The sequence below is a fragment of the Columba livia genome, chromosome 8 (genome assembly GCF_036013475.1).
Source record: "Columba livia isolate bColLiv1 breed racing homer chromosome 8, bColLiv1.pat.W.v2, whole genome shotgun sequence".
Taxonomy (NCBI): domain Eukaryota; kingdom Metazoa; phylum Chordata; class Aves; order Columbiformes; family Columbidae; genus Columba; species Columba livia.
In genome coordinates, this window is record NC_088609.1 from 9,083,289 (window position 1) to 9,108,084 (window position 24,796).

A 24,796-nucleotide genomic window follows, 5' to 3' on the forward strand; every position below is an offset into this window, starting at 1 on the left:
GAACAAGTGACAAAGAGCCATCAGGAGCGATGTTGTTTAACAGGCTGGTGTCCGCAGAGCAGAGCCTGTTCCAATGTACCGAGATGAACTGGGTGCCATCGCCACAGCTCATCTGCAGGGACTGCTCCATGGCCATGGGTGTTCATTGAGGCAAACTGGAAACCAGATGAACAGAGGTGTTGTGCTTCAGATGGTTATGCCAGCATTTAAAAACCATGATTTCAGCATAGAACAACCAGAACACATTTCTTTAAAATGAATAACGTACAAAAGCATGAAACCTTTTCTGCCACTGTTCTGATAACAGAACGCAAAGAGTGTCTGCAAAACCCAGTCAAACAGCCTGGAAATGATCACACTGGCTGCTTTTGATTTACTTCTCTTTCTCATTCAGAGTGCTGTACACTTTCCAGATAACTCCAGTGCTTAATTTGCCAAGTCTTTGTTTTTCTCTACCAAATCTCTGCTAGATTTGTGAGGTTTCACTGAGTGTCCTCAGAACACCCACATCCCAGCAGCTTGCCTGTGGATTTTTAGTTAACTGCTGGGGAAGCTGCTTTATGACAAAAGCTTGATTAATGATTGCTTTTGCATGTTTCTTATAAATGAGATTTTCTGTCACTAAATAAATACACAAATAAATGGTCTGAGTATAAAAGAACATGTATTTCACCAAAAATGACATCCCTAGTTGTAAATTCTAACAGATGTCATGAAACCAAAGATATTATGATCTATTACAAAAAGCCTTTGAAGTTGTATTTTAATTAAATTGCAAAGCCATCAGGACTCTAGGAGAGAAAATGATATGTGTAGTGTATCTCAAGAACTGCTTGAATTTGATCATGAGGGTGCGATTGGCAGCTGAGAGCAGTCACTGCTGCAGCAACGCAGAGCTGATATTTAGCAAAGCAGTGCTGGCTTGGGAAGCAACTGGGAAGAACTTGAAAAACCTTGAGAAACCTCCTTGTTCCAGCAGCAAAGGGAATGGCCCAGAGGCTGCAGCCAGCATTTGGAGCTGAGCCTGAGCAGGAGCAGAGCGTGTCCTGGGGTGTTCACATACAGATGGAGAATTTCTCTTAAAGAGTTTTCCCTGGATGCTCTTGCGCTTCATCAGTGCCAGCAGCTTGCAGCCCCCAGCAGGTCCCTGTCCTCAGAGCGGGACGCAGCGTCCCCTGTCCGGGCAGCACAGGTCTGCTGTGGAAATAAATGAAATAAATGCTGTGGAGCTGCCGCGGGAGCAGCCTTCTCCCAGAGCAGAGCCCCGCTGGGCAATGGTAGGAGCCCAGCACCACACAGGGCTCAGCACACCTTGTGTCTCCACCTTCTGGTGGTGGTGACACTGGACCTGAAATGTGTCTCTCAGGCAGAGCAAGTGCTCAGGCTGGGCAGACCCGGGTCTGTGGGCGGTTGTAATCTGTTGTCCCATGCTGCCCAGGGGTGTCAGTGTCACAGGGTCACTGCCCTGTCACCGCCTGCGCACGGACCTGGGCTGGTCTCCAGCAGATGCAGCACAGCTGGTTTCTTGTGGGAGCCGGTGGCTCCATTGCACACTGCACACCCTGCACCTTCTGAAACCTCTTGCTGCATGAAGGGAGACTGGAACTGCAGTGGATTTATCTCCGGGTGTATTATATTGGTGGCGGGTGGAGTTCCTGCTCGCTCCGCAGCACGGCAGTGTCTGAGTGAAGGTAAGCATATGCTGGGTTTCCATAGCATGTGTTCCAATGAGATTTCCACTCCGGAGCAGATGGGCACACTCCAGCACAGCAGATCTGTGTCTCTGTGGCACTGCTACAAACCCGGCTGTGGAATCATGGCGTACACGGCACTTCACATTTGTGTATGAGAAGCGTGTTTTACATAGGTTTGTGATTCCCCTAACTGATAGAAATTCCAATTAATTGCTCTTTTGAGATCCCGGTGGTGTGCCCACTGCTCACAGGCTTTCCAGTTCCGTATTGTCACTCGTTTCGCTCCCACTGGTGCCACTGTGACCCGTGCCGCTGCCGCTGCATTATGGAGGGTGTCCAGCCCAGTGCTGCCCCCTCACCCCCACCATGTCCCCTGCCCTGTCCCAGCCCCCCGCACCCGCTGTTGTTGCTCCATCCCTGGCCGGTCTTCCCATCACCACTTCCACCCATGTACCTGCAGACCATCTTCTTTCATTTCCTGGTTTATTTGACTCTGAGTTAATTGTGCTGGAGCATTAAAAGAGGGTAATTCAGATTATTTTTAAAGAGCTATATGACTGCTCAGGGGCTTACATGGAAGCAATAATGGAATGAATAAATGGATGACTGGTGGGTCTGAGTTTTAAATGCAAAAACCCCCCAAGTTCCTTCTGTTGCAAATGTGGGATTTAGAAAGTCTTATTTGAAGGTTTATCGAAAGGGTATGTTTTTGGTGATGTGTGCAGTTTACAGACTGATCCCCAGTGTGAAGTTCTGCAGAGACAAGTCTGTCGCTTTGGGGTCTGGGAGCAGTGGGCAGGATTGGGTCCCGCAGATCCCATGGGTTTCTTGGTGGATTTCCCAGTGGGTTTCCCAGTGGGTGTTTGCCGTGGGCTCTGGGCTGAGCAAACCGGGGCTGGCAGGAGCATCCTGCTGTGCTGCACAGCTCGGGACATCGCTGCCAGAGCTTTTATACCAGCTTACCTGAGATAAAGATCGGGCTCAGTGCTTCCAGCCTCCCAAGGCAGCCTGATAAAATTAGCAGGAGCAATTTTTTTTTGTAAAAACATCTTTTGATAGCTTAGCAAAGGCCAGGAGATTAAATACAAGGAGGAGGACTTCAAGCCACGTTTTCTCTGTTGGTGTAAACAGGTTTTGTTACACTGAAACAAATGGAAGCACTTTAATTTACACCACCTGAAGGGCTGACAAATTCCCATTTGTTTGACACTTTAATGAATAGACATTTCATGGGTATGAGATGAGTTCAGGTACCAGCCTGAGTTTTTAATTTCCTGCCTGCCTCACTCCGGTCCTTATAGCAACTGGTATTATTTCACTGCAGTTGTTTCAAAAATTAACTTGTAATACACTCTAGTCGATCCTCCCTACTGAATGACAACTTTTTTTTTTTTTTAATTTAATTTTTGGGTTTTAGATTGGTGTCCTAATTGCAACGCATCTTCTTTCTGATTTCCACTAAGTGCTCAGTATTGTGATCTGTGTGGAATTTTTAGCGGGCAGAGCTCTAACACAGCTTTTGCCAGTAATGAGACTGGTGCGGGGCTGCAGCCGTGGGGTGCAGAGTCAGAAACTCTGATTTCTCAGGGATGCAGAGGGACTTGCCCCGAGTTTGCTGTGTGTTATTGCAGACAGCCGAGCAGCAAAGTTCCGTTATTTCTGACCTTTCTGCCGACATCGTAGTGCAACCATTGCCGTTTGGGACAATTTGAGGTACTTCAGGCTGTTCTGCAGCAGTCAGCAAAGCGTTCTGGCAGCATCATTAGCTGTCTCCACGGCTGGCGTGGAGTGAAGGTGAACACTTTGGGGCAATTCTGAACAGCATCGTTTTCTTTTCCAGTACTTTAATGCCAAATATGAATTTCCATTTATTTTTGTGCTGAGCAGGATAATACATTTCTCAGGTTTTTGTTGCTAGGTCCCAAGAACCCAGAAAAGAGCACATTTATCTGAATCTGTAATTTATTGGTGTAATGACCAAAAATTAAAGAGTGAGGATAAGCAGCAATATTGAGCCTTTTTGATCTAAAAATATCTCCCTTTTTTAAGGTTACTTGCTATGTGCTTTGCTGTACCCAACAGACATAATTTGGGTTTCAATTGACCTGTGGTTTAGGTCAAAAGGAGCAGCAGGAAAATTAAAGGAGTTCAAGCAGCACGAACTAATTGTGAGTTTCTTAGAGAGTGGATGAAAGGAGCAGGAGCTGCTGCTGCGGAGCCAGAGTGCAGGAGCTGTGGGGGACTTGGGAATGCATGAACCTCGTGTGTTCAAAGCATGGGGGTCACCAGGGAAACCCCATCATCCTACAGCTTTCCTGGGAGAGAGGTGCCTCCCCCAGCTGCTTTTGGGGTGTTCCAGCGCTCCCCGTGCCAAAGTGCCTTTTACGTGTGGAGTGAAAACCACATTTGCTGCCCCTGTCTAACCGGAAGTTTTACAAATGATCTCTTCAATAAGTTTTAATGTTTTCTCCATACTGTTAGGAGATGTGCTCTTTACAGGGGATTACATTTTCTAAATGACTGCATTTGCTTCCTAGCCTTTCAGTGAAATGCCTGGAAATATGTGCTTCTGTAGCCTTCAAGAGAAATGATGGAAGTCCCTCCCTCCCGGTTCCAGACCACTCTCAAGAAAACACCCAGGTTTAACATTGGATTTATCTCAACAACGCACAGTAACTTAAAAGCTTTGTGAGCTTTTCCTACTTACAAGGAACATTTCTAATGCTACTTTAAAGCACGCAAAGTAAACATGTCTAGCTTGGCAGAAGGCATGAAGAAAACCTACTTAGTTCAATCATTAGGTCAAGCCAAATAAATTTCTGCTGTCTTCAGAGAAAATTACTGGTGAATGTCAAGGCTGAAGTGATTTTAGCTTCCTTGACATGGAAGATTTAGTTACATCAAACAGTCATGAACAGCTGAAAGATGGAATTTTGTTTATAAAAAGAGTGTAGCAACTACACATGCAAAGACAAAACAATTCTTACTGTTCCCTGCACCACAATATTAAAATGCTTATGGCATTAAATATTAGTAAGACTTATTTTTCGAGGCAGCTGATGTCTCTGCAGCTTAGTCCCACTCAGTCTGTCAGATCCCCGAGTTTCAGAGGAAAAGCTGTGCAGGAAATCTCGTTCTTCGGTCGTGCTTTTCATTGCGTTACAGATCAGTAAATGGCAGTAAATGGAGCTCTGGCGATGGGGAGGTCGCTGCAGGGCCTTTGGAAATGAAAGGACTATTTTGTGTCTCGTTTAGAGACTCCTCTTTATTTATTGGCATGTGTTATCCTGTGGCTGGGGTAATGGGCCTCAGAAGAAAGTGTTGTTTAAGTAAAATAGCTGTAGTTTGAGGGGAGAATAACTAAATCAGAATTTCTGAGAAGCAACAGCCGTGTTCTCAGGCATCTGAAATGTATCTGTGACTAAAAGCAAAGCAATTTTTTCTTATTCCAAAATCCCAGTTTGCAAGGATACTAAATCATCCTCGGGCTTAGCACCATAGTCTCTTGGCAACTGCAGATGCTTATCTTGAAAGATTCATTTTTACAACAGATTGAATTCTCAGAAAAGAGGCCAAACATAAAGATGTTAGAAATCAAAGTGAAAATCCAAAAGGGTTTTGAGGCTTGATTTGGTTAAGCATCCAAATGTTTGGATATTTATTTGAAACTTATTCAAGCTGCTTAAATCTAGAAAACTGGTAATAGGCTCTATCCTCCCTGCTCTGTGATGGAAAGTCTTGGCACATACAGTTCCAAATTGCATTGACCTTTTTTCTTGCCAAATTCTATTGCATTTTCATTTCTAATTTACTGTCCAATCCAGCCCCAAGGTCTCTAGCTTTTACTGCCTTTCTAGGTTTCCATTTCCTATTCAATATGTGCCTTCCCCCTTCGCTTAATAGTTTTCATTTTTTCTCAGTTAAATCTCATTTGATTACTCAGAAATTTAGGGACTGATATATGAAATCAGGCTGACAATCCATCCCTTTTGTTATTCTTTCTTCTGTAGCTTACCAGGTTCAGATACTTCAGAAGGCATAGAAAAAACACAAAAATAGATCATCATGAAAACCTTTGTCTGTAAGAAAAATCCAGTGTATTTCTGTGCTGACATAGAGGAGTTTTTATCCTCTTCCATAACACCAAGCTGTAATATGTGTTTCATCTCAGCATCCATATACATATCTATATTTTTCTGAATTCTGTTAAATGTTTGTTCTCAGTAATATGCATTGGCAATGTTCTGGAGGTTTAATGGTTGTTTCTGCCTATATTTGTATTTCCTCTGATGATACTGGTATTTTTTAACTTCTGTGCTGGTTTGCTAATTTTCCAAAATAATGTCACCTGTGATTGTTATTAATATGCTGAATGTCACTTCCTTTCAAGTGGCAAGATAGATACTATGTATAATGGATTACAACACACATTCTCCCTCTAATTTTTAAAGTGTATTTGTATAAAGTATATTATAGGGTATATTGCTTTTCTCTGGAGTCTGTGGTTGGAATTACTGACCTCTTTCCTTCTGGCAGCTCCTCTGCATTGCCGTCCTTTGCTAAGTTACTGGCTTGAGAAGGGAAAAGGATCCACATAACAAATCTCTCTGCGTGTTTCTCTTTTACTTTTCCCATTACCTCTGAATGTTCCTGCTGCCGTTTCTTTAGCTCACTCTTCCTGAGGGTTGCCCTGTTTTTCCGAAGATGACCAGCTGAAATGCCATGTTGCGGGGGGGGATGTGGAGCCCAGGCGGCTTCTTTCCGGGGCAATGCTGGGGGTCCTTGCGCTGCTGCCCCCTCACCCCAACATGGACAGACCCCCCACCTGTCCTCACCTGCCGCTTTCTGTGTTTCCTTCTCTTTATTTCCTTATTTTAGCATTCAAGGCTTGCCAGCCGTGCTGGACTGGTGGGACCTTTGCAGATTTCTTGGCAGCGCTTCCCATCTTTCGCTCGGCTTTCTGTCTCCATATCGGATGCTTTTGACCCGTGCTCGGGATTTATCGGTTTAATTAATCTAATCTCTGCAGTATCATCCAGGCTAACTGCAATAATTCCTGACAATGTTTTGTTGATCCCTGGGATTGCTGAATGAGTGAAGCTATGCGGCAGCATATGGCAGTATTTCTGGTCTGTGAGGACTAAGTTTAGCATTTTAGAGGTGTTTTTAGTCCTTTTTCTTTTAAACAGAGTTGTCTGTTTCCTTTGAGATCAAGCCATTTTTGTGTGTTTCCTCATTGACAAAACTATGCTTTTTAATGTTCTGTAAAATCCTGTTGTGTTCCCACATCTTTTTGCAAGAGCAAACTTCATACATAAAATTCCAGGGCATTGCTACGGTGAAATGCACACAAGTGGTGTGGTGCGCAGGCTTTTTTTGAAGGATTAAATTTTGTTATTTTTAAATGTTTTCAGAAAGAACAGTGCTTTTAAAATAAGTACATGGCTAGATTAATCCAGGAGTATTCCCAATAATGGCAACTGTCTTGTTTCAGGCCCTCAGTGGTTAAACCAACAGTAATTTTATGTCAGTAATATTTCTTTACTTATAAAGTGCCAGTGACTTGGGAGTTGCGATGATAATCCTGTCTTCCAAGGACGCGCTGAAGCGTTTTGGATCCCAGCGCCTGGTGTTTACGGAAGGTTTTTATAGTACAGACTCAGCAGTTTGCACAGTTTGGTGAATTCGTTTAGAGTAATTAGTGTAACAGCAGGCTGGGCTTGCAAGTCTGTTTAAACCATTCTACTGCAAGTATATCAAACTTTACAACATCTACAACACAAACATTGATTTTGTGTGGGTTATTTCATGTGTTCTTCCAGCTCTCCTGAAACAACAGTGAGGAACCAGGTCCCGCAGCCCTGTGGGGTCCGAGGTGGTCCCTCTGTCCCTGATTTGGTGATCAAAGGAGTGACAGTGAATGCCCCCTGAGCCCCAGGGCTGCACTGCACTGATTTCTCATCCTGTGATGCAGATCTGTGCTGTTGCTCTTGCAATATCTCATCCCCCGACTGCAGACCAGTGGCGTTGCCTTCCCATTTTCCCAATCCTGGAGTAGCTGTATATGTTAGTGACGAAAGAACCTGCCAAAAATTTACTCTCATTTGATTTATTTTTCACTAGCAAAACAGAGAATCAGTCTGCATGTTTTCAGTACATTTTTTTTCCTCCTGGCACGGGCCAGTTTTATTCTCAATCTCTTCTCCGGGCTGTGCAGAAAGCCCTACAATCCTATCTGGAGACATTGTGTGGCGGAAATTGCCTCAAGAGAATTTTCTTTCATGCTTTACCCCAAAATGCTTATACAGCTGTTCAGGACTCTTCCACCAATTATTAAAAGAAGCTTGTGCATGTGTGGTGTCCTGTGAATGTGACTTGATGAACAGACCTACCGGCACATTTGCTCTGGTAAAGCAGATTGCTGCCCTGGAGAAAATCCAGACAGCGTAGAAGTGGCATTTTGTTTTGTTTTCCATTGAAAATTTATAACTGCCTCAATATAAATTAACTCTATGATAAGGGCCTTCTCTTTTTGCGGTTTGTTCATTTGAAATCATAGTCAGATATAATGAAAATATTTTTTTTTTTTTTGCAACTCCTGTTCTTAGTTCCCTGTTAAAATTATTTTTGTTTTTATTTTATTTATTTTTTTCCATAAGTTTTTTTTTTTTCCCTTTTTCACCTAAAATAGTGGTAAGAAGACAGCTGAAACTCTCCTGCTGCTGCTGTGTATTTTTATGAAGAGGCAGGATGGCTTGACTGGCAGCTCCCCCATCAACTCAGTGTCAGTACTTTGTGCTTGCCAGGTGATTTGTGCTGCTGAATTGTCATATTTTCCTAGATATAACCAGAAATGGTGTTATTTGTGTTCATTAGTTACCTGAGTTGTTACAGGTAAGATAATTCAGGGGAGTTGAGCACCTCTTTTATCTCTGGACACAGCCCATGCCCCCGGTGGTGATTTTCTCTCATCTCCCATGAGCAGCGGGCACTAAGTGGCCACTTTTCCCTGCTGGGTGCCATGAAGTTACACTGAAGCTCTTTGTAAATTTGTTTTGAACTGCACAAATTCAAAGTTCTTCTAAAATTAACATTCTTCTGTTGTTTTCTCCTCAGCAGTGGAACTGGCCAGAAAATGGAGAAGTGGGGGTTGAGGCTGCAGCCTCTGCAGGCAGGACCTGCAGGAGCACAAACTGATGCCGCTGCTGGAGGACCGGTCGGTACGATGCGGGCAGGTCCAGCCTGTTAGCACATTGCTGATCCCTGCCACAATAACAGGAAAGCTGATGTGAGACTTGATTAATGAATAATTAATTAGAATGTATTTTAATTAGTGTCAATCAACTTGCAGGTTAGGAAAAAAGAACCCGTAGATAGGGCTGATGTTTTTTTCTAATGAGATGACAAACGCGGTGGATGAGGAGAGTGCTGATACACCAGCCATATGACTTTTGCTTTGGCACTGGTGTGACATCTGGGGATGCACTGGGTTGCTGCTGGACTGCGATGCGTGCCAGAGCATCGGGCAGCAGCTGTGGTGGCAGGTGACATGGCTGTCACCTCTGCGGGGGCTTGGTTGGTACTGCTTTCCCAGGGATGGGATTTGGGATGGTGTGGGCAGCCCGGCTCGGGTCCGGCTGCTGTGGAACCCTCTGCTGAGCTACGATGGGTGAATGTGGGGACAGGGGCTACGAGGGAGAGGGACCACGTCATGCAAGGATGTGTAGTGGTGGAATGAGGGCCAGGAGAAGAAGCTGGGTGTCAAAAGGATCAAAGGCGTCAGTCTGCTGAATTCAAGAACAAGATGACAAAGGATTTGATCTCAGCCTGTCAGTGTGAACAGAGGGAGTAGATGTTTGACAAGATAAAGCTTTTCCATTTAGTGGACAGGGATATAAGGAGATCCAAAGCTGGAAGCTGAGGTAAACACAAGTTTTATGCATGGTAGGGGTGATTTGGTGACTGGAGCATCCTACCAGAGCTGATGGCTAACTCCTCATTACCAAACGTCTTAATGGAGATTGGTTCATGGTTTTTCTGCAAGGTTGCTCTCCATGGAAAGTAATTAGTCCTGCAAAGTTTTATGTCCAAGCCACAAGAGATGCTCACTCACAGCAGGCTTTCCCGGCTATTAATGTGTGTGGAAGCAGGAGCAGAGCCTGGCCCGCGGCGAAGTGCAGTGCTGCCAGCACATGGGCGATCAGCGCCCGCGTCTGGATCTGCAGCTGATCAGCCCCTCAGCTAAAGGGGTTCTGATTTCAATAAGTCTTGTGGACCCAAATAAAGATCAGTAATCATTAGAATTAACCACATGCTGATTTAACCAGCATATAGCTTTGTTAATTACTAGCTCTTTCTTCGTGTCCATCTGTTTTAAAGATTCTAGCAAACCTGCAGCAGATGTTCATGTAAATATAATAAGCCGGTTGCCATGTAAATATGAAATTTTCAGGAGTGTTTGTGTAACAGACATCCCATTTATTTGTGCTGTTGTCAGTATCATGTCTTTAGTGGCTTGAACACAAAGCTGATAACTTTGTTACAATCCCTGCTGGAGCCAGTCTCTGCTGTCCCTCTCTCTGTCCCCCCGTGTCCCACTCAGGTGAGCTGTGCTCAGTGGCCTTGGGGATGTGTCACAGCATTCGTGGTGCTGTCTTGGAACTGCCACTTGGAAATGGAGCAGGACCAGTCAATTTGTGCTCCCTTCAGGGATATGGAAAATAGTGCCCATGCTCATGATGAATATGGTTCATTCATCATGAGTGGTGTAAGCAGGAAGCACTTTGTGCAGCCGAACGTTGCGGACTTTTTGCCTTGAGGATATTGATTTATTTAATGTTGTCATATAAGTATAATCATCGTCCTCTCTGTGTGAAAACTGATTTGGAAGTGGTTAATATAGTGTAATGGTTGAAATATAGTGGTTAATACAGTGCAGGGTTCAAAATTACTTCAGTAGGAATAAGGCGCAAGGAAAGTGTGGAAAACCTGGCTCTGTATATGCTTGTGTTTGATCTTCATTGAATTCAAACTGTCTTACTGATGGAACAGGCAAAGTGTCCCATGTGACAATAACCTGGTAGCTCCTGTTGTGTGGGGGACAGGGCTGGCAGAAGGATGTGGAGCAGAGCAGCTCCCGTTCCATCGCAGGGAAATGGGCGATTCCCCAGGGGCAGCAAACTGGGAGCACTGGGGGCACTGGTGGCAGTGAGTCGTTCGTGCCACTGGTGCCGTGGTGAGGAGGAGCCAGGCCGGGTTTGGTGAGGGGGTGGCATGGATGCGGTGCGGTCATTGTGCGTACCGCACAATGCTGCAAATTGACCTCACAAAAAACACCACCCAAACTCTCTGAGCACTCACAGGAATTAATACAATAGCATCAGATTGTGAATTCAGGGAGGAATCTCTTTCTTTGTTAAGCTTGTGCAAAGAAGGTCCTGGCCAATAGAGGGGATTCCTAGAGGCGGCTGCAGTGCAGTTAAGCGATAATAATCCCAAAGGCAATCAAACAACAAAGGAAGAACCTCACTGTTCATCTGCAGAAGGTGAAAAAACACCGATTCTCCAATTCACTTGGCAATGTCACAGCCATGTCACGGTATGCCTCCTTTCAGCTGTGTAACCTCCACACCAAGCTGAAGAGCTGTGTGTGACCCGCTGAGCCTGGAGCTGTGGCTGAGGACAGCTACAGCCCGTGACAGAGGACATTGCTCAGCGTCCCTCCAGCTCTGGTGTCCTTGGGGATGAGGAACTGGGGGATCGTCCCTGGCCAGGAAGAGGTGCTGGCTCTGGGGGTGACAGCCAGAGGGGTCCCCAGGAGGCATGAGCACCGTCAGCCCCGCTGGGATGGGCTTTTGGCTGGTTTGCAAAGCCTTCTTTAAGATGGATTTTAAAGGTAATTAGAGATGACCTTGTGGCATAATAGGAAAGCTGACAAAGTGCTGAATTGTTTTTAATATGGGTTGTCTAGATTTTCCTTCTGCCTTCAGAAAATAATTAATCTAATAAATAGGAGAACTTCAGGTTCAGATGAGGTGTTTCTCTCGTTTGTCCCGTGTTCAGCAGGCACACTGTACCACACACCAGCAGCTGCAGGGCGAGCAGGGGCTGTCCCAGCAAAGCTCCAGGATCTGACTGTGATTTGGTGCTGCCACCCCGATAAAACATTTGCAGCCTGGCACTTGTCTCTCTCTCTCTCGCATTATTTTATCTGTGTGAAGAATTATCCAGCAGCTGATTCTGCAGCTTGTTGGAGTTGACATGAAAAATGAAACGTATATTGTGGTGTTGGTCAAGGGAGTAGAGGAAAAGATGGATCTTAACTCAAAGTTTCCTGCCAAGAGCTGAGTCTGGAGTTATCTTTCATTTACATCTGCACTTCAAAAAAGCTCTGCTTTCTGATTTCTTCTCTTCTTTTTTAGCTTTTGAGGATTTTGGTTTCATTTAGCTCCACATTGGCAACAACTTCAGGAGCCCAAAGAGGAGGGCGAGAGCGAGTGAAGGCAGATCGTTAACCAGCGCTCGTCAGCCGCCTTCTGACCTGCGCAGTCCTTGCTCACCAGACAGGTCACTGCTGCATGAAATTCCCCCGCATGGGAAAGATTTACAGGTTTTCAGGAAAGGAAGCACAAAGAAACGGATGACCCAGAGGTATCAGCCCCTTCGCACCCTCCCCAAAACAGCCCGGGGAGATGGAGGGGAACAGCCTGGGGGGCTGGGCAGGAATCCGGCATCTCAGCAATGGCACATCCACATCAGCAAGGAAAAGAGACTGAAAGATGATAGAAAAGAGTGTAAGTGGAAGCTCATACAAACCAAAGCATTAAATTGTTTTTATAAAGGAGTATTTTTACAATTTCTAATAATATTTGTATATAATTGCTAATTTTACTATTCTTTTAATACCAAAAATATGCCCCTCTTGACTGAACAGTAGAGAAGCTTCTATTTGCCACTGCAATTGAGTCTTAGTACATCAAATCCTTAGATTTCAGATGACAGTGGAAATTAATAGCAAGAATAAAATCTTATAATTGAAACTAAATCTCACAGATGGAACACTAGCTTGAACTTCAGTCTGAGTGTCTAAGGAATCTCTGTGCATTTTTTAATTCTTTGACTCTTCTCCATAAATGTTTTGACGTGCTTAGAAATTCATCTTCATTATTAAGGCTGCTAGATCATCATGTACTGATGAGCCCAAAGTCAGAATTTTTACTTATCATTTGCTTGGAAATAAATTTCCAACTGGAAATCGACATTATGGGCTTATTTCTGCTATTAGTCATGGGAGGCAAGACTTTGTTTTAGGCTGTGGTGCAGCACGCGTCTGTGCCCGAGGCTGCATGGTGCTGCCAGGGCTGGGAGCATCCCGCATCCTGCATCCCACGGGTACTGCCCCAGCTCCTTCCAGGGTCAGCGCCTTTCCTTTTTGCTATCCATAAGAGCAAGCTCTTTGGTAAGAATACAGCACTCCTATAATGTGTATTCTCTGAGTATTACTCCTGCTTAGAAGCCTTGTTAAGTGTTCTTTTTAAAAGAACATATTTATAGTTTTAACCACATTGATATTTTAGTTAATGGATTCAAGACCTTCCCTTTTGCAGGTGTTTCTCTCCAGCCCTGTCCTTTTAGATGTTATGCTTCTCTAGTGAACATCATTAAAAGATGGCCTTAAAAGCCTGGAAAATTGGAGGCTATTAACGGTAGGAGGAACACCTCTGGTTTGGTGCCTTTGCCCCCATGTGTTATGTGGCTGGAGAAGGGAGCTGTTCACCATGCAAGGCTGTCTGTGGTGCTGGTGCCTGTGAATTGTCACTGCAGGCACAGATTCCAGCCCAGGGCAGTGCCAGCCCAGCCAGGCCAGGCTTTGGCTCGTCAGGGCTTGGCCCAAGCCCTGCTTTGGTGCTCCCCACAAACAATCTTCCGTGATTTACAGGGATGGCACTAAGCCTCTTGCCTTTAGAGAGGAATTAAAGCAATTGTGGGACATAATGGAGGAAAAATCATTTAGTATTTCCTTCTTTATAATTCATATTTCTATAATATGGTTTAATTTCCTCTAAGCTCTTTAAGTGCCTGCGAGGCTGCAGAGTTCAGGTCCCTTCTGCACTGGCTTATTATTGAGGCGTGAAACACGTGGTGCTCCCATGACTGATGGTATGAACCCCTGTGGTTCCTGCTAAGCAGCCATGCTGGTGGTGGGGCTGCACTGTTCACTGTCAGGAGGATTGTGTTTGAAACCAGCTGCATGATCATGAGAAAGGACAGGGTAGACTTTTATTTACTCATTTCCCTTTTGCATGTGAGTATAGGGTGTTACAACAGCATATATAGAGAAAAAAACTCATAACTTGTATTATATGTTCATTAATGTACAATAAGTGTTTGTTTACCTTTGTGTCACGTATGCATTTGTCAGTCTCAGCTTGCAAAAAGCAAGTGAGGAAACCATGGCTTGCAGGATTGGATGGTTTTATGGAGTCTTGCTGTGAGCAGTCCCAGCACATGTTCTGCTCTATCACAGTGGTTCTGCAGCTCCCCAGCCTGTTGGGCTGCATTGTTCTCAGGTGGGGCGCACACGACTGCTGTGATGCTGCATTTCATACCCCAAACCCCATCCAAAACCCTGGCAGTGTGCCCATGATTGGCATCACTTGCCCTAAGCATCAGTTCACAGCATTTGCTGCCTCACTTGATGCCAAGGACTGTCACAGACCTGTGCTAATTTGTCTGAAGCTGGTGAAATGTGTGAGATTTACACAGTGCAGTTCAGGTCACAGTCTCTTCTGGTCGATTTCTGGAAGGTTTTTGTGTTTTAGCGCAGTGGGCTGCAGTGCAGAACTGTGGGCTGGTGCTGGTGACCAGCAGATCTGCTGGGTGGACCTGCCGTGGGGGGCTCCTCAGGATTGGCACCAATGCCTGTGTAATGTTCTCCGGGAGGCTGGGTGAGTGACCGCAGTGCTTCTTATTGCCAGGTTTGGGTTTAATAACACCTTAAACTTTGTCCAGTCTGAACACTGATTTTAACACTATATAATACTTTTAAATTTGAATGGTAGGAAAAAGGTTAAATGTCTCTCTATTGACAGATGTGTAGATTTTGTGGCAACAGTGTCCACTATGGTCACCTAGTTTAACCTCTTGCAAAACAGAAACTTTAAAATTAAACCTGCAAATCCTTCCTGAAGCCCTTTTCCTTGTCTAGGAAACAAACAGACAAACAAACAATCAAACAACCCCAAACAACTCCATTTTGATTTATTCAGAATTGTCTCATTTCTTCACAATGTGAAGATTGTGTTGTGTGCTAAGTTGGGCTCCTCTACTATCAGTTTAAGTCACCTTCTGAACATGTCAGAATAAAATGAATTGTTGATCTTCTCAAATCTTCTCCTGCAAGGAGGCTTCCAGATGCAAATTATCCCTGTAGCTCTTCCCTGTGCCGTTTCCAACGTTTCAGCACAGTTTTGATGGACTGATGACAGCACAGGGTTCAGCATTTCATGGCAGATCTCACACTGCAGGTGGAGGAAGTTTTGCAACCTGTGTTTTTTCTGCTTTAAAAGAAGAAAAAGTTAGAAACAAATTAATATGTGCTTTGTCAAATTGTCTGTCAAGTGTACTGTTCACAAATCAAGTCAATCAGAACTTTCCTTCAGATGATTCTTTTTTCAGACATGTTGTCTTTAGACATTTCCCACGTTTATAATACAGAACGCGTATCCCCTATTATTTTTACTTTGGTGGCAAAAGTGAATACTTTGTTCCAAGTAAACATTAAACATTTTTAAAGTTATTTTTCAATTCAACCACCTAATTTGATCTTCTAAAAATCAGGTTTTAAGAACTTCATGCTTTATCTCCCTTTCCCTTGATTTGGGAGATGATGACAAGCCTTTATGTCTAAACAGAATCACAGAATGTCAGGGATTGGAAGGGACCTCGAAAGCTCATCCAGTCCAATCCCCCTGCCAGAGCAGGAACACCCAGATGACTTTACACAGGAAGGTGTCCAGGCAGGTTTGAATGTCTCCAGAGTAGGAGACTCCACAACCCCCCTGGGCAGCCTGGTCCAGTGTCTGTCACCCTCACTGAGAAGAAGTTTCTTCTCAAATTTAAGTGGAACCACTTGTGTTCCAGTTTGAACCCATTACCCCTTGTCATATCATTTGTTGTCACCAAGAAGAGTATATATGTTTATATAAAATGGATATCAGGCAGAGATAAACCAAAAAAAAATATTTACCATAATATTTCAGGTTAGGTTTTTGAAGTCTGTCAAACCAATGAATGATGAAAAATTGAATGAAGGACTTTCAGACGGCACTTGAGTAGCTTTTTGCTATTTGTATTTATTAACGCTGCAAATCAGTACAAATTTTCTGAAGAACCAAGTTTAATGGTTTGATTTCTTCATTCGAATAATTACTGCCAATAAATATCTCAATAAGCGGCTGTTTAGAATGTAATTTCCATAAAAATGAAGGGCCTGATCCTCTGCAGTCCCTGATGTGTGGCTGGGTTTCTGAGCTCCCAGGGCTCCTGGGGACACTGGTGTCACTTCACCTCCCAGCAGCGTCAGAGCTCAGCACCACAGAGCGTGCACTCCACACTGTGACTCTGCTGCTGGAAAGGTCCAGAAAAGAGTATTTTTGGCAAGGCAGCCACTGCTGGAGCCACTGCCACGGTGAGGGGAGCCGACTTGTCCGGACCCCTTCATGCAAACCTGACTGAGAGGGTTAGGAACCCCCACACAGCGGTCAGAGGAAGAAAATAAACCAAAAATAAACAAACTTCGTATTTGGGGCCAAGTCTCTGCCATGGAAACACAAAAGTCATTTTGGTGACCTTTGATTTTTCTGACATCTCAGCTAAAATAACTTGGGTATTTTTGCTTCTTGAAATGCTTGCACTACAAATAGCATGCACCAGATTCTCCTTTGTTAGTTTAAAAAATAAATAAGGACACAACATTTTCTTTCTTTCTGACTAATTGCATGCTAAATTGCTTTACAATTGCACCAGAGTAAGCCCATTACATTTTTTTTTTTTTTTTTTTCTGAGTGAAAGATCTTTATCTCTAGATGCTCCCCAGGAAGGAATTTTCATAACAAGAGTCTATTAAGAGATGCTTACAGACTTCCAGGCCATCTGAGAGGTTATAGAAAAAAAAAAAAAAAGGCAGAAAGTGGTGTGACATCTACACATTGCAGCTAAAGTGTCCGTTGCTATAGCAAACGAAGGAGAATAACTAACCTCTAACACAGCCTGCTCAGAAAATCTGGGTGGCTTGTTAAGCTCTTTTGTTCCAAGGCATTCCCTTTCTCCATTTCTGCTGCAGTTTGCTAAACTGCTCCCAAATCATTGGGATTTATCGTTTAGAAATGGCGATACACATTAGGTATGATCTAGAAAACCTTAAATCAATGATGAGTGAATCTTCTGTGTCATCCTCACTGGCACATTAGTACATTAATGCAATAATTGTGAAGCAATTTCATTGTTTAATTGTATTTTTTAGATCAAAGATGGATTGAAGCTAGTGGAGAGGACACATGGGTTATCCATGCTGGGAGCTGTGATATTTCTGGTTTAGGGTAATGTCTCCTGAGGTTTCTGCTTTCTCCAAACCCTTGCTGGTTTAATACCCCCTCTCTGTCCCTTCCCTCTGTGCTGTCCCCACCTTCCCCAAGTGCAGCTTTTGCTGTTGATCTTTCTTGCAGTTTTCAGCCCAAACTGCTTAAATCCCCAAAGCACCACAGAGCCCCAAACCAGAGCTCAGCCTTCCCACGGGCTTGTGCTGGTACAGAGGAAACAGCCCTGGGTTTCAAATACAAATATAAATACAAACAAGTAAGTAGTTTTCTAAAGTAATTGCTATTTACATGAGCTAGTGCAGGAAATAAATCTGGTCAAAACACTAAAGAACACATTGTGTTATTTGCTCTGGAAGGCAGCAGCTTGTGTGAACTGAGGATCAGCCTGGGTTAATGGTCACTGGCTGGATTAGAAAAGCAAAAGCTAGTAGGCACAGATAAACCTGGAGCTTGTTGTCTGAAAGATACAGAGAATTCCCAATGCGAAACACAGAAAATTGCTGTAACCCAAACTGCTGTAATTTTGTAGAAAGGAATATGCTAGTGAATGCATATAGAAATGTCTATTCAGATTCAATTGAGATAAAAAGCTATAGAACTGATGTTAGAAAGAAATGCTCTTCCATGGCTGGCGTGAGGAACAGGGCTGTTGTGGACTGGGGGGAGCAGCTGCTGCCATTTCCCTACAAGGGAAACTGCCCCCATCACCACCAGCGCTTTGAAACTGCAGAGTTTAGGGGCTAATTTCCTTTAATGACTTGTGTTTTATCTCTTGGAATGCAAAGACTTGCCTTGTTCTAAAACTGCATTGAACAGAGCGGCAAAGAAGTGCAGTTGCGCCTCTTGGAAGGCTCCATCCCACCACCCTCAGCTGTTTTCAGGTCTAAAATAAGCGTAGCTTGGACCAAAAGGGGACAAATACATTCCCTGAACCCCCATGTGTGTGCTGGGGAGGCTTCCCACTGGGGAAGCACCTCCTGTCCCTGCGGCTGGGCTCACACGGCTGCTTCGGCAAACAGCTGTGGATCCGCTGAGCTCAGGCTGAGTGTATTAAATCTTGACATTTTAAGAGAGTAAAATAAATAAAAAATTACTCACTGTTTTGCTATAGCCCAAGGAGAACCTGCACTGCTCCTAAAGCCTAAGAGTAGCAGTTGCCGCGTACAGGGAAAGCTCTCACAAGTTAGTCAATTGGGAAATAAAAAGCTAAAAGTCAAGCTAACCAGCAAAATATTGAATTTGTTTGGAAACGAACACACTGTAGCAGTCTGTTTCTCCAAGAAAAAGCTGATTGTAACTGACATCATGGGCTTTACAGCCACGAAAGCTCCGGGACCTGTTTGGCACGATGCACCTCATGGTTTTCTTGTCTCGTCTCGCCTTGTCGTCCTTTACTACAATATTTCCTTTTCAGCTGTTCTGAAAGAGCGACTCTTACCTGAGTGTGTTTTGGTCCATTAGAGAAATAAAGAACTGTATGAAAGAAGGATTACATGCTGTGGAATCCCAGCAGAATTAATGTTAAAGTCTGGGTTTATATTAGATTTTTCTTTCATCCTTCTTTAGATTGTGACTGATGCATGTAACAAAGAAAATGGAGAAATGTACTGCAGCTCTCTGTGTGCATATATTTTAATAAGGTTTGGAGTGCCATTAAACACCACCCCCCCTCAATCTTGAGCTTCAGTGGAGACTATGATCAGCTGCTTTTGAAATTATAAATATAAAAAGTACAGCTGGAGAACAAGCATTTGAAATCTGAAAATTTTGTGCCTGTAGGACTAATTATGCTTTTGCAAACTTTATCAAAACATTGCTGTTTGTTTAAAGTTAGCAGCACAAAAACGCCATCGTAATGAATGGTAACTATTATGACTCATGCATCCAAACATCTATTTTCTGGAGAAAGTAACAATTAAGGGCTTGTAATGGATTTTGATTGTTTTAATCTCTCTGCCGGGACAATGCAGAACTAGGGACACTGTAAATATTGAGGATGCTGAAACTGTTCCCCCATTGCACAGGACACTGCTCAGTTTGCTATGAGATGCACACTGAGAGTTATCTCGTCACACAGAGTTACACTGGCTCTGGAAATGGGACACTGATGATGTCAAAGTGATGGAAATAAAAAACATATATCTCAAAAATTCCGTCTTTTTACGCCATTGTAGGGGAAAAAAACCCAAACAAACTAAATCCACACGACACACATAAGGTATTTCTCAGGCGTGGTGGAGAAATGCTGGTACATCTCCCAGCAGATACACACAAGATGGCAAAATATTTGAATTATTCAAAATTCTGAGTCGAGGCGTAACAACATGAGAAGAGTCTGATGTTCGGCAGAGTCTCATCAGGACCCTCAATGAGCAGCTGCAGGGCTGATCAGCCACATCTCCCACCTGGCTGGGTCCCGTCCAAGGCTGCAGTTGCAACTGGTGCCCAGAAAACCGAGAAAGAGCAAACAGGTTTGATTTGTGCACTCAGGAGTGTCTCACATTGGGATCTGACACTACTCAGGTGGAGGTCACAAGTGCGCCCAACTGAAGTGGGAAAACTGTGCTGGCTTTAAAAACTATTAAATTAGACACAGAAAATCCTTGAGAGAGAATGTTAATATCTTTATCATTTTCTCACTCAATATTTTGTCATCTTTTAAGAAGACATGGTTACAAATTAAAAGGATCCCACTCATAAAGGCTGGTGCATCCTGTGCTGTGGAAGATTTTGATGTAGAAACAGCTTTTAACGTGAATGTTCTGGTGTCAGATGACTTTGGTTGGTGTTACGTGCAAGAATAAGAACAAGCTCTGTGTCAGAGGGGGCCAGGGATGGCTGGAGGAAATGCAGCCCCAGCAGCGGGCTCATCATGCCATGGTCTTCCAATTAATTAATTAATCCCCATGGTACTGCTCAGTACAGGCATCTGCTCCTGTCAGAGAGTTGGGACAGGACAGGCAGATCAGAAAAGGCACATATATTATTGATTGCAGTTTCAGGGAATGATGAGCAGTGTGCTCTTGGGGAGGGTTCACAGCACCAGATTTGCGGTGGGAAGGGCCAGGGACCAGTCATGTTGAAGTTTTGACTACTGAATGCCTTTCACTTAGGCAGAGAGAAGAGTGAGCTGTTTGTCAGCATTTTCTGCAGCTCCTGCGACTGCCAAAGAGTCTGGCCCTGCAAGTGCTGCTCTCACACTGTGCAGTTGCAGGAATTTACAGGGGAAGGCAGAGACATCTCTGAGTTAAAAGCAAATTTCCTGTGCGGAGGATGTGATAAAGTTTAAGTAGCAAGCTGATCCCCTCCACAGGAACTCAGAGACACATCTTGAGAGCTGTAAGGCCTTGTAGGATGCAGGGTTTGGCCCTACGCTTTCAAATTGATATTCTGATGCAGAATCTAGGCCAGCTTCTCTTAAAGTTCCTTTTTTTCATGCTGTCTCACTTGTTTTATTATTGAGCTCAACTCTGCAATGCTTTGACTCCTCTTGATGTGCAGCAGCTGGCTGTGGACTCTGCAAGCTCTGTTTGGCCAGAGCGATCCGGAGACATCGTTTGCTGCTGCAGGAGTCTCAGGTATGGAGCATCCCTATGGGAACCTCAGTATTTATCCCTCAGGATCCACATCGCAGCCCATGTGGAAAGCACACTGTGGATGTGACCCTGGCAGCCAGAGGCGATAAATCAGGAGCGAGATCAGGAACCCGGTGCTTGCAGGAGCTTGTGCTGCGGTGGTGGGTCTGTGATGGATATCTGACCTTTCCGATGTGGGGAAGGAGAGTATATTTCTCTGGTTACAGATAGTAGGGTTCATGATTAAATCTGTATAAAAACAATCTTTCTCATGCATTGCGCTTTGAGGGCTCAGCCTGAGGGTACTATTGAACCTGTTCGTAAAACCACGACCCAGTTCCTGCACAGCGATGGATTTCGGTAGCAGCCCTGCGAGAGGCAGGGCTCCATCCAATGTCCATCGCAGTTAATGGAAAAGCGCCGATTTATTTCGGCAGGCTTTGGATCAGGTCTTTAGAAAGCAATTTGGGTAGTGAGGTGAGAAATTTGGGATGACCAGCATATCAATAGCACGAACATGGAGCTTCACTCTTTTCACTTCAGTTCACAGAATAAATTCCAATCCAAATGCTAAGCAGCCGATCTTCCACACATTGCCAAGACAGATGCAGATACTAAAAGGTACATTTGTAAATGGGTCTTTTTAATGCATATCTCTAGTGTGTTATTTTTGTACATTTATTCTTAATTTGGTCACGGATTCTGGTTTTAGTTACTGTCCTTAGGTGATGCTCTGACTGTACCGACACCTGTTAGACCCAAATTTTAATGTGGTTTAGATGAGAGGAGGGTGGGCACTCTCTGCTCCACTGACCTGCTCCCGTGCTTGCTGGGAGAAGCTGGAGGAGCAGCGCGGGTTTGTCCCAGTAGCTTGATAAAAAGCTTGTGTTTCCATATGATCCAACTGCCTTTTTTCCTTCCAGTATTCATTTCTCAGACTCAACATTCATGGAGAAAACACTGAGTATCCGTGACCTCTACAGCAGCTGTGCCCCTTCCCGATGGCATCAGGATGAGCCCCTTCTTCTGGCAGGACCTGAGCGCCTTTGCTGTGAGCCTGTCCACAGAAACATCGATGTTTGAGTGCGGGGCTTGTTGGAAGAGGGAGGAGGGACATCTCTCACTGGGGACATCCATAGCTTCATGTTTCACGTGTTGCTGGTGTGTTTTTCCTACAAAGTGCTGACTGGGCAATACGGGATTTTGGGCAAAATCACCAAAATTTGCCTTCAGCATTGCCCTGAGAGAGCAAGGAGAGGGGGACACAGGACGCAGAAACACTGGGACAGCTCACACCAAACCGCTCTGTTCCTTTGCCCACGGAAGGCAGGGATCAGCTCCAGGTGCCCATCCAACATTACTGTACAACTGCATCGTTGTGTCCCATTATAAATTGTTTTTAATTTTTTTTTCAGAGTTTGTCACAAATATAGTCTTGCAGAGAAGTTCTGCTGTTGTCATTGCCTTTAACTTAGTAAAAGGGGCACGGGACAACATCCCTGATCATATGCAATCGCTGCTGAATAAGTGCTCGGTGAGGCCAAGGAAATAATGAGAAGAATATAAATATCAATTCTAGAAAGAGATGTTACTGGACTCCTGTGGCAATTTCCTATGGTAATAAGCATCCAGGAGCATATTAAAAATGTCATTTGTGTTTTAAAAGTAATAATAATTGAAATAGATTCTGACATCTTTTATAACAACAGAGCCAACAATTATTACTGGGGGTACTTTAAAAGAAAACAAACACATTAAATAATTACTTAATTGAATCGCCAATATGCTAATGCTGCTGAAATTAATGTGAAAAACATGAGATTAGCAGCATGGTTTTGCACAATGAGAGTTGGCTGGAGACGAAATTAAGAGGTGGACTGGGATGTGCTCAGCTGGGATGCAGACAGGGTCAGCACCGAGCCTGCCTGTGGTTTGGGGTCCTGGGGACCCTGGGGCTCGTGGACATCCCTGCAGCCCGGGACATGGCATGTCCTCCCCAAAACCATCCTGGAGAGAGGCTGGGACAGTCTCTCTGCTGATCAGGGCTGCGGGGGGTCTCTGCACGGGCCACCCACCCGGTCAGAGAACTGAGACACCCGCTCCTGTGAGCAATGCCCGTTTTTGTTGAGAATTGTGACAACTCCACAAGAGAGCTAATCTTTAGTTTTCTTATCATTCCTGTTTTTACAACTATAGAGGTACAAATTCAATGTGTGTTTTGAAAAATGCTTTCCTTGGATGGGAACAGGACGAAGCGGAGTCAGCAGGCTGCATCCAGCCCAGAGACTCTGATCCGAGCCAGGAGAGATTATTTCACCTGCTTGGAGACATGGTTTGTAATGGGACTGGGACGTTCAATGGGACCAATAACTCAGAAATGTCTGTTTTTTCCTGCAGACATGACTGGGGACCAGTGTGCAGTGCTGGTGAGCCCGGCACCAACCCAGCCGCATGCCGGGAGGTTCACACCGCTCCAGACCTCTGAGATGCACTGTCACTGAGACAGTGGTGACCAAAAGGACAACAGTTCTGCAGCCCTCCCTTTTCTCCTAAATCACATTTTTTAAAGTGTTGAGTGTTATAAACATTACCCATGTGAAGGGAAGAATATATTTAAATATATCTAGCACTCTCCTGAATGCTCTGTCATGTCTGGCACAGAAATGCACACTTTATAAAATGTGTTGCCGTTTTGCTGAATCTCTTTCATTTACCCGTGAGAGCTGTGCTCTGTGAGCATCCCCGGTGGAAAGCCCCCGCTCCCCCTGTGCTCTGTGAGCATCCCGGGTGGAAAGCCCCTGCTTCACCTGTGCACTGAGCACCCCCAGCCAAAAGCCCCTGCTCCACCTGTGCACTCTGAGCATCCCCAGCTGAAAGCCCCTGCTCCCCCTGCTCATCCCTCTGTCCTGCAGGCTCTGGGTGTCCCACGCGCTCCTTGTCTGGGCACCCCTGCTCTGGGCACTGCTCTGCCTCCGTAAGGGAAGTGTCCTGATCTTGTGATGCCCCTGGGGAAGAGAGGCAGTTTCTGGCCACTACTGCATGTCAGGTGAATGGCTCAGGTGAGCACAGTCCCAGGGAACACGGGTTTTGGATGTTGCCATGCCGTATCCTGCTTGCTTTTTGTCTGGGTGGAATAAAATACCAGCATGCTTTGACCGCAACAGGAGAGAGCTTTGCCATGTAGCAATGTGCTCCTAATTGTATTTTTTGTTCAGCATCAGCATCAGCAAGTCTGTCTAGCAAGAGAGTTTTACCTTTACCCTTTTTTCCCCAATATGTTTTCACTCTAACCTGTTCTAGAGAAACACTAAACCAGCCAGACTTCATCTAAATGGCTTCATTGTGACTTCAATCTCCAGGCATCTGGCCTCGCCTTGTACTACTGCTCGCTCTCTCTCCAAATTATAAAATATATCAAAAACATTTTCTTGTTGTAAGTCTGAAGACATAACCATTATTTCTGACTGGTGTTCAAAGCAAACTAAATTTCTTTATTACAACTTATCAAGCCATGCCACTTGTCAATTTTATGAGTTTTTAAAATAACATCTAATGTTTACTTGGCAATGAATCTGTCTTAAGACACACTACCCACTCACATTTTATTTCTTCTATTGAAGGCAATGATGTATAAACACTGGGGGAAAGCATGGATCAAACTTCTTAGTGTCACATCTAATACAAAGAAATCCAAGCACCAGTAGCTAAAGGAAGGGGAAATGCCAGCCACACATTCCTCTGGGCTACAGAAACCAACAAGTATTTTATCTTGATCCAGCTGCACAATAAACGGGAACAAACATGCCACTGTGGAGAGACTTTGGTTTTGGTTTCACAGTATTTATGGAGAAGGGGTATTGCTAACTTTAAGAGTTTAGGTCAGATTAACTTTATTTTTTTTTTCCAAGATTTATGATTACAGTGTTAG

At 44.3% G+C, this 24,796-nt stretch overlaps 1 long non-coding RNA gene across 3 annotated transcripts in view; it reads left to right on the top strand.

Moving 5' to 3' along the window:
* LOC110363684 (uncharacterized) overlaps nt 1-24,291 on the top strand; it is a 58,425-nt gene extending 34,134 nt beyond the window's left edge. The window contains exons 3-4 of one of the 3 annotated variants that reach the window (XR_010474250.1): nt 8,811-8,982; nt 12,116-24,291. This is a non-coding gene — a long non-coding RNA (uncharacterized LOC110363684). Of the gene's footprint in view, nt 1-8,810 lie in introns of all 3 variants that reach the window. The other 2 variants (XR_010474249.1, XR_010474251.1) reach the window with 2 other exon arrangements.
* Nucleotides 24,292-24,796: the final 505 nt, after the last annotated feature.